Source organism: Triticum dicoccoides, chromosome 1B (genome assembly GCF_002162155.2).
Source record: "Triticum dicoccoides isolate Atlit2015 ecotype Zavitan chromosome 1B, WEW_v2.0, whole genome shotgun sequence".
NCBI lineage: Eukaryota > Viridiplantae > Streptophyta > Magnoliopsida > Poales > Poaceae > Triticum > Triticum dicoccoides.
In genome coordinates, this window is record NC_041381.1 from 249,662,751 (window position 1) to 249,671,305 (window position 8,555).

An 8,555-nucleotide genomic window follows, 5' to 3' on the forward strand; every position below is an offset into this window, starting at 1 on the left:
GGAGGAATGTTGTTGGTTTCAAGATTCGAGAAGTGGTATATGTCTAATTTCTACTCTTACTAGCAAGATGCCCGTGCGTTGCACGGAACATCAAGATCTTGTGGGAGAAAAGGATGAACGAGGGAATGCCTTATCTGCAAATGTGGTGAAGAGTGCGGGTAAATTGCCATATTTTCCTTCCTATCCGTCAGATATAACTCGGACGACCTACATTGCAGGATGGCAGGCCCACCATCATCACCAACTCTATTTTTTATCCCTACTCTTATAAAAAGCATTGTCGGTGATGATCGTGTGCCTGCCATCCTGCAATATAGGCCGTCCGCTCTATATCTGACGGATAGGAAGGAAACTATGGCAATTTTGCAAAAAGATACCCACAGCCCTCTCCACATTTGCAAATAAGGCCTTCTCTCGTTCATCCTTTTCCCCCACAAGATAAACTACTCATACAAGTGCATCTTGATGTTCCGTGCAACGCATGGGCATCTTGCTAGTTGTTGCAAAAAGCCCATGTGTGTGAGAGAGAGAGGGAGAGTGGAGGAGGACGGAGTGCATGTGTGACAAAGACACAAGGAGTGTGTGTGCAATAGGTATCATCTTAAAATAAGGCAATAGTGCATGTGTGCACGATCGAGAGGGCGTGTCTCAAGAAGGGAAGAAAAATCTACATAGATACAAGGAGCAGGAGAGAGACATGTATGCGATGGTGGAAGCACGAGTGTGCGGGTGTATAAACCTATCTAGAGGCTAGCTAGTCGATAAATGTTTGTGAGAGAAATACGAGTCGGGGTGCGAAAGCGAGAGTTTTATGTGTGTGTGAGAGAGATGGTAGTCGGGAAGGGGAGTGGAAGCAGGAGTTGTGTGTGTGAGAGAGAGAGAGAGGAGAAGGTAGTCGGGGTTGTCTGATCGGTAAACAAATGAATAATGTCAGTCTAGGATGGAGACGAAAAGGAGACCGCAACAAATGTTGTGTCTACAGGAGAGAGAGAGAGAGAGAGAGAGAGAGAGAGCGAGAAGTAATTTTAGTGGTATGAGTCATATGTAGAGACATATAGGGTGTGAGAGAGAATCCCATAGAGAGAAATACAAAGTGAAAGACGAGAAGAGACTGTGTGTGTGGCAGTGAAAAAGAAAGCTTAGGTACTGAGTGATACCAGAGAACAGTAGAGACGTGAGAGATAATGAAAAACGTGTAATGTATAATGATAGGGAGAGTGTGACACTTCTCAAGGGAGACGTCGAGAGACCATGTTTGCGAGGATAGGAGAAACATGAAGTGAGCATGCGGGTGAGCTGGAGAAAAGAGAGTGATAGCTACCTGAAGGAGCATGCATGCGAGAGAGATGGGCGTGAAAGGAGTGAACAAAAAACGGATTCAAATATTTGAATTCGAGATGATGATACATGTAATCCATACTCGAACCAAAGTTGATCTATCAAACATGCATACTCATATGAATTCACGCACATCTATGTTATTTAATATGTAGATATTACTGATCCATACAATTTAGTAGAACATAATTTGGTTAAAAAAATCGAATTCAACCTTAAGATTTTGAGATCGTTGTATTTGTAAATCATATTATACATATAAAGGGGCAGAATTCTTTGTTGTGCTTTTGAAAGTATATATAAAAAATGATGTATATAGAATGTAATTCCAAATGAAAATGGATCCCGCCCAAAAAAATAGAATACAAATGGGATTCGAATTGAGTTGGCACGGTAAACGTGCACTCTGCAAAATTTGAACGAAGGGGGGAAAGTCGCAGTAACCGCCCAAAACCAAAATCTGCGAGATGGAAATTACTACTGCCTATCCCTGCCACGCAAATCCTATCTACTGATTTCTATAGGTTTCGATAGGGGTAGGTTTGTAATTTCACCCAAACGTGACGTAACCGCCTCTCACCCGGATTCATACATGGTGGGTGCCAAAACATAGTGTGTCCTCGGCCGAAATTGACTCCCTCCCCGATTCATATTCATACACGGTGGGCGGCAAAAACAAACTCTCGTCGGCAATATTCGGTGTATGCGAGATTACCGTCCAATCCCCAACCGACTAATGTTGCTGTGATGTAGTAGAAATTTGAAACGGGGGATAAGTTTGTAAATTTCCTCGCATTTGAGACAAGCGCGCCCTGAATACATGGTTCGCCCCTTCCTCTCTACCTCCCTTTTCCCCATTCGTACTCCGTGGGCGCCAAAACACCCTCTCCACCCCACCCTCCTCCGTCCGCCGCCATTCGCCACCCCATCCACCGTAGTCCTCCTCCACCATGCCGGAGTTGATACCCTGACGCCGCCGTCCATTACAAGAGATCGACCTCCCTCATCCACGCCTTCGGACCGGGATCCTTGCATCCCATCCTCTCGCTTCATCCCCGCCGTCGTCCACCTTGTCGGCGCCGCTCCTACGACCGTCTCGTCCACCATGCCCCGCCGCCACCGTCTACCTTTCTAGATCTGCTTCCACGCCGCCAACAGCCATCACTACTACAGCACCGTCAAATTCTCAGCAGATCCGTACATGGCACCGCACCAGAGGCAGTACTATTTCGTATCAGCTCAACTTATTTATCGCAGCAAGAAATAGATCGCCACTGCTTTACTCTGATTTCTTGTCTTGGTTGCGAAGTTGCCTTTGTCCCGTTTGCACCTTCAGATCCACCATGGCACACTTAACACTATACTCCCAATGCTTATGGTTTTCCCCTTTTATATTCCACACTAGTTAAATCACAGTAGACTAAATTTCAAAATTGGGTCAATCGATTTTTCAGAGCTCGCTGGAGTTTGCCAGTGCGATCGAAGGGGCTCGGGTGGTTGTGGGGCCTCGCCGAACGAAGAAAACTAGACGCGGGTGGGGGTTGGGGCAGGGGTGGGGGTGGGGATGGCGGAGGAACACAGGCGGTGGGGGACGGTGGCCCGGCCGGCGACCCGTGCAGTGTTTTGTATGGGAAGAATCAAAGACGAGGAAGAAGAAGGGTTAGGAGATGTAGGATCTTCATCCAACCGCCTGAAATGGTCAAGAGACAACTGGGAGTTGCATTCTTAATGCGCTCTGGTTCATCATGTGTGGGCACTGCGCAACCAACATTTTATTATCCAAAATCTGCTTGCTCTTCTTTACCATGTTCCTCTTCCATTCTTCTTTAATATGTACTCTTTCCGTTCCTAAATACAAGTCTTTGTATAGATTCCACCATGGACTACATATGGAGCAAAATGAGTGAATCTACACTCTAAAATGTATCTGGATACATCTGTATGTGATCCATAGTGGAAATCTCTACCAAGACTTATATTTTGGAAAGGAGGGAGTATGATAGTAGTACAGTATGTTCCTTGTACTGAAGATGAGCAGGGACATTTGCAGTGTAGAGGTCTATACGGTCGGTTGTGATGGAAACTTTGAGCCTCTTTGATTCGTAGGATCTTGTAAACATAGGAATAGGATTTGTAGTGGCCTGCCCACTTGAATCCTATAAGAATAGAAAGGAAATGCGGGGAGTTGTGTCGCCTTTGAGAGTTACACTCATATTAACAGTACCGCACCTTTACTTGAAGAGAGCTGGTATCCGAAGCCTTTCTAGCTGTACCGGCAATACTAGCACATATATTCCAGCAAGTTCCACTTTGCTGATTTTACTCTGATGCTTAAGGTTTTCCCGTTATATCTACACTATGATCTGTGTAGCTGCTTTGTGTCGCACTAGCAGCAGTCCACTCTTGAAGCTAAACACTGGAATGACTTACAAAATTGTCACCAAGGCATTGAGTGCTATTTTGGATGCAATGAAACTCGTACGCTCCCCACCTGTTGATTCTTGTTCAGAATATGATCCTAATGACTATTCTAACCTCGAGGAGTCAAAGGCAGATGGCCTGTCCTGTTCACCCATCAAGGTGCCTGTTCTAATTTGGCAATGTTTTATTGATTGCGGGTATCTTGCATATGTTGTCTTGCATTTCTTCTACTTTGTTGCACCGCCATCTGCTTAGTTTACTCATCATATATGTCAAGATGCCATGCCCATCCATTATCAATACATATTCCATCTGTCAACATGCCATGTTTTTCCATGCAAATGTTGTTCTTGTGCATCAGACATCAAAAAGGAAGAGGGTGATTGCCGAACCTGAAGGAGCACCAGCAAAGTCCTTGAAAAACATGGTGGTGCCGGAGAAATCAGACAGCACCCCACTTATATTGGCTGTACAACCAGTGACACAAAACGTAGGACCGACTCCAACAGACTGTACCCATACTTCACTGGCCACACCACTAGCCCCACCAAACAGGACCTGCACTCCAGCAAAAGGTATACCGATTTCATTTGCCATAGCACCAGCTGTACCACAGAAAAATCCCACTCCAGCAAAAAGTACAGCAAGTCCACCGGACGAAGACCTATCCCAACTGCAGAGACGGCCAATTCCTGCAGATTGGAACCCCATTCCATTTATTCCCAGTTTAAAAGACAATGCTTTCAATGTTGTTAGGGACTACGTGCATATATTCCCATCATGGGAAGATTATAGTGAAGACAAACACTATTTTCACATCTTCCTGTCCAACTTACGTGTAAGTGCTATTATTCATGGTTATTATTTTCCTGTTTTCTGCTGATTGAACACATCAATGATTTACATTACATTGTTGTAACTAGGCGAGGGTCAATCTGGATAGTCTCGACGAGCAAAGCTTGCTTGTGCTTTTCAAGGAAGCATTGCAGCAGTATCGGTGTTACCTGAGGAAATCACACTTTGATGTCAAGTCTATAAAAGAATTTCCGGTGAAGTCTCCTGTGCTAAATTTAGAAGACATTGAATGGAAAAACCTTATTATGCACTGGTCTCGTTCCCAGGATGAGGTATTGTCTATGAAATCACATGACAATTTGAACTTCTACTTTTCTGCATGTGCCTTATGGATCTTTTTTGCAGGAAATCTGCTCGAAGAAGAATTCCGGTTTGAAAAGAACGTCAGGATATCGCAAATATGTTGCCCGCTGATTTGCTCTTGTTAGTACATGTTGTCTTGTATCACTGTACTTGCATACATACCTGGTTCATTATGTGATAGCAGTATGCATGATAGCTTGCTTATCAATTGTTCGCTCCAAATTATCTGATCTGTATGAATGGTTACATTAGTGTAGAATATATCCAATGCCAATGTTTTTTTAGCTCTGCATTGTTCTTGTAAGTACATGCTGTCCTTTATCAGTGTACTTATAATGACAGGTAGTTGTTCATGTACCATCACTCTGCAGCTTATTTTCCTTTGCCCTCCATTTTCTACACATCAGATCTATATTTACTCTTACCATAAGGTTGGTACTGAAGAAGTTTAGCTGTGCATTGCTCTTGGCTGTACCTTTTGCCTGTATCGCTGCACTTACATTTATAGCTACTTGGTTATGTAGCATCACTCTTCATCTTATCTTAAATAATCTCCATTTTTTCGTATATTATCACATCTATATTTACTCTTAACAAAATGTAGAATAAAGGCAATGCTTTTGAAGAAGATTCTGTGGTAAACTTCTTGAATTGCCACCCCCCCCCCATTAGCATGGACAAGGCCTTTACAGAGCATGTCTTCACCAATAATGTAAGTTTGTCCATCTCAAGCCTTCAAACTTTGTTGTATATATTTGGTTAGGCATGACTGCAACAGATTTTTTTTTTGGTGTTTGCATCAAATTTCTTGTTTAAAGTTTATTATGTAGTTCATAAACAAAAGTTTGTCCTTTCTCAATTTAAGTTTTCAGTTGTACAACCAAGTTCCTTCTTCATACCATGTAAATTAAACTATACAGAGCAAGTGATCTTCTTTTGCACTGCATGTATGCTTCTGTTCTTCATCCGTAATCCAGTGGTGTGGTGAACCTACCCACTACAGCACAATGTCATATTCTGCAATGTCCTAACTATGAACAATGTCATATCATTCTACTACTATTTAAACCGTCTCTTTATTTGCCAATCTGAAATGGTAGAAATTGACAACACACTAACAATTGATACTTATGAGTTCTTGATATGTAATCTAGTGTTGTCGTGAAGCTGCCAACTCCTTCACAATGTCATTTCCTGCCATGTCTTGACCTGAACAATACCATATTGTGTTAATGCAATTTTAAATTGTGTCACTTTATTCATTAGTAAGAAATGTGATGAATTGTCAGCACTAATACTTTTATGTGCAAAACCTGTCATATGTCTGCTTGTTTATCTTTCACAGTGAGGAAGATATAAGTGTTGAACAAGCGCAATCTCATCATCTTGCTTAGCTGCTTGCGCTGCAGCTCCCCAGCAGGGCTAACCTTTCTTGAACTCTATTGAAGTGCTGTCGGTTTTGTATATTATTTTGTCGGCATGTTAATTTGCACTGGTGGCGATCTTTGATGCCCAGTGTATGTAATCTGCTATCTGCTTGTGCTTTATTATCATAGTGGCGAAATTTGATGCTTGTGGATGTAATATGAACGTAATTTCTTTATTGTATAGTCTAGGTTTTTTTCTTATTCATGATGCTGCAGTTATTTATTGTATATATATCCTGTCTTCGTAGTAAACCGGCCAAACCGTAAAATTACGATATATAATCGGGCCGTCATGCAATCACGATGTAGGCCTGAAACGTGCCGAACAGCTCACGGGCCGGCAGCAACCCGAAATGAACCCCGGCCCATGATTGTGTGAATCAAATCACGGGCTTTTAACAGGCCAAAATTGTCTCGGTCCTTGTTTGGCCCAATCAGATATCGGCTGCGAGCAGGCCAGATGCAAACCGGGCCGTAGTTAGGCCCAACTATATGACGGTCTTTTAACAGGCCGAAATATTAAACGGGCCCTTAACAGGCTAAAACTAATATCAGGCCGAATTACTAAGTGGGCCTTTAGCAAGTGGGCCAAAAAGCATAGTGTCCAGTTGATGGGCCGAATCTGATATGGGCCATAATTGAGCCCAAAGCCTCTTAAAGGGTCGGACCTGATCTGGGCCGTAATTTGGCCCAGAACATGGTAGGCTTATAACGGGTCGGATCTCATATGGGCCACTTTTAGGTCCGGAACCTGGCAGGCCATTAATGGACCGGATCAAATATGGGCCGGCATTTGGTCCAAAACATGGCAGCCAGTTAATGGGCCGGCCTACTAGGGTCCTCAAAATCTTGTGGGCCTACAGCTGGGCCGTCCCATTAATGTCGGCGAATCCTCGTGGGCCGTTAGCTAGGCCGGCTCATTATGATCTGCAAGAATCTTGTGGGCCTTTAGCTGGGCCGGCCCATTATGGCACACAAAAATCTTGTGGGCCTTTACCTGGGCCGGCCCATTATGGCCCGCAAAATCTTGTGGGCCTTTACCTGGGCCGGCCCATTATGGCCCGCAAAATCTCGTGGGCCTTTAGCTGGGCCAGTCCATTATGGTCCGCAAAATCTTGTGGGCCTTTAGCTGGGCCGGCCCATTATGGTCCGCAAAATCTTGTGGGCCTTTAGTTGGGCCAGCCCAATTAAACTTGATGGGCCGGTCCGCGTGTCAACATATCATAGGCGCGTCTCGCCCATTGGATGAGTGACACCTGTGCCAACGCGGACCTGACACATGTCTCCTCCAGCCAATGATGATTTTACACGTGGAAAATCCCCATTGGTCGGGGCTGTTAACGGGTTATCGGATACAAAACCCGACCCGATAGCTTAATAGCGTTCCGTTACGGTGGATTCCACGTGTCGGTCACCCTTGACGAAAGCACTTTTGTGACGCGCGATTTATCGTCATGGAAGTGGACACTTCCGTGATGATAATTTTGGTAATGTCATGGAACACTTCTACGACAGCACAGGTATGACTATCTTGATTCTGTCATAAATTTGTCATGGATGTACATGCATGACAAAAAACGCGACCTACTGTGACAAACACGTATCATCACAGAAGTGTACTTTTTTTGTAGTGATTACGTGTTTCAAGTGCGGGAAGACCGGACATTATGCCACTGAATGTCCTGAAGCAAAGAATGGAAATGGCAATGGAGGTTCTGCAAAGAAGCCCAACCCCTTCACCAAAGGTCAGGTGAACCATGTTAGTGTGGAGGATATTGAGGATCAACCCGACGTAGTTGTCGGTAAGTTTTTGATTAATGCATTTATAGCACTTGTTCTTTTCGATACTGGTGCATCTCATTCATTCATATCAAGGGGATTTGTGGATAAGTATAAGTTGCCAACAGTAGCCCTTAGGTCACCTATGTTAGTAAGTTCCCCAGGAGCAGAATATATAGCTAGTAGGGGATGCTAACAGTTGCCAGTAACCATAGGTAGACATGTTTTCCCCACCGACCTGATCGTCTTGGAGTCACAAGGATTGAATGTGATACTAGGAATGGATTGGCTATCCAAGTATGAGGGAAACATCGATTGCACCAGTAAATCAATTCTTCTCACCACTCCAGAAGGAAAGAGGATCAAGTATGTGTCTAGGCATGCGCTGAGGAGGACTCAGGTAAATTCCTTATCAGGAGTTGTTTAGGAGGA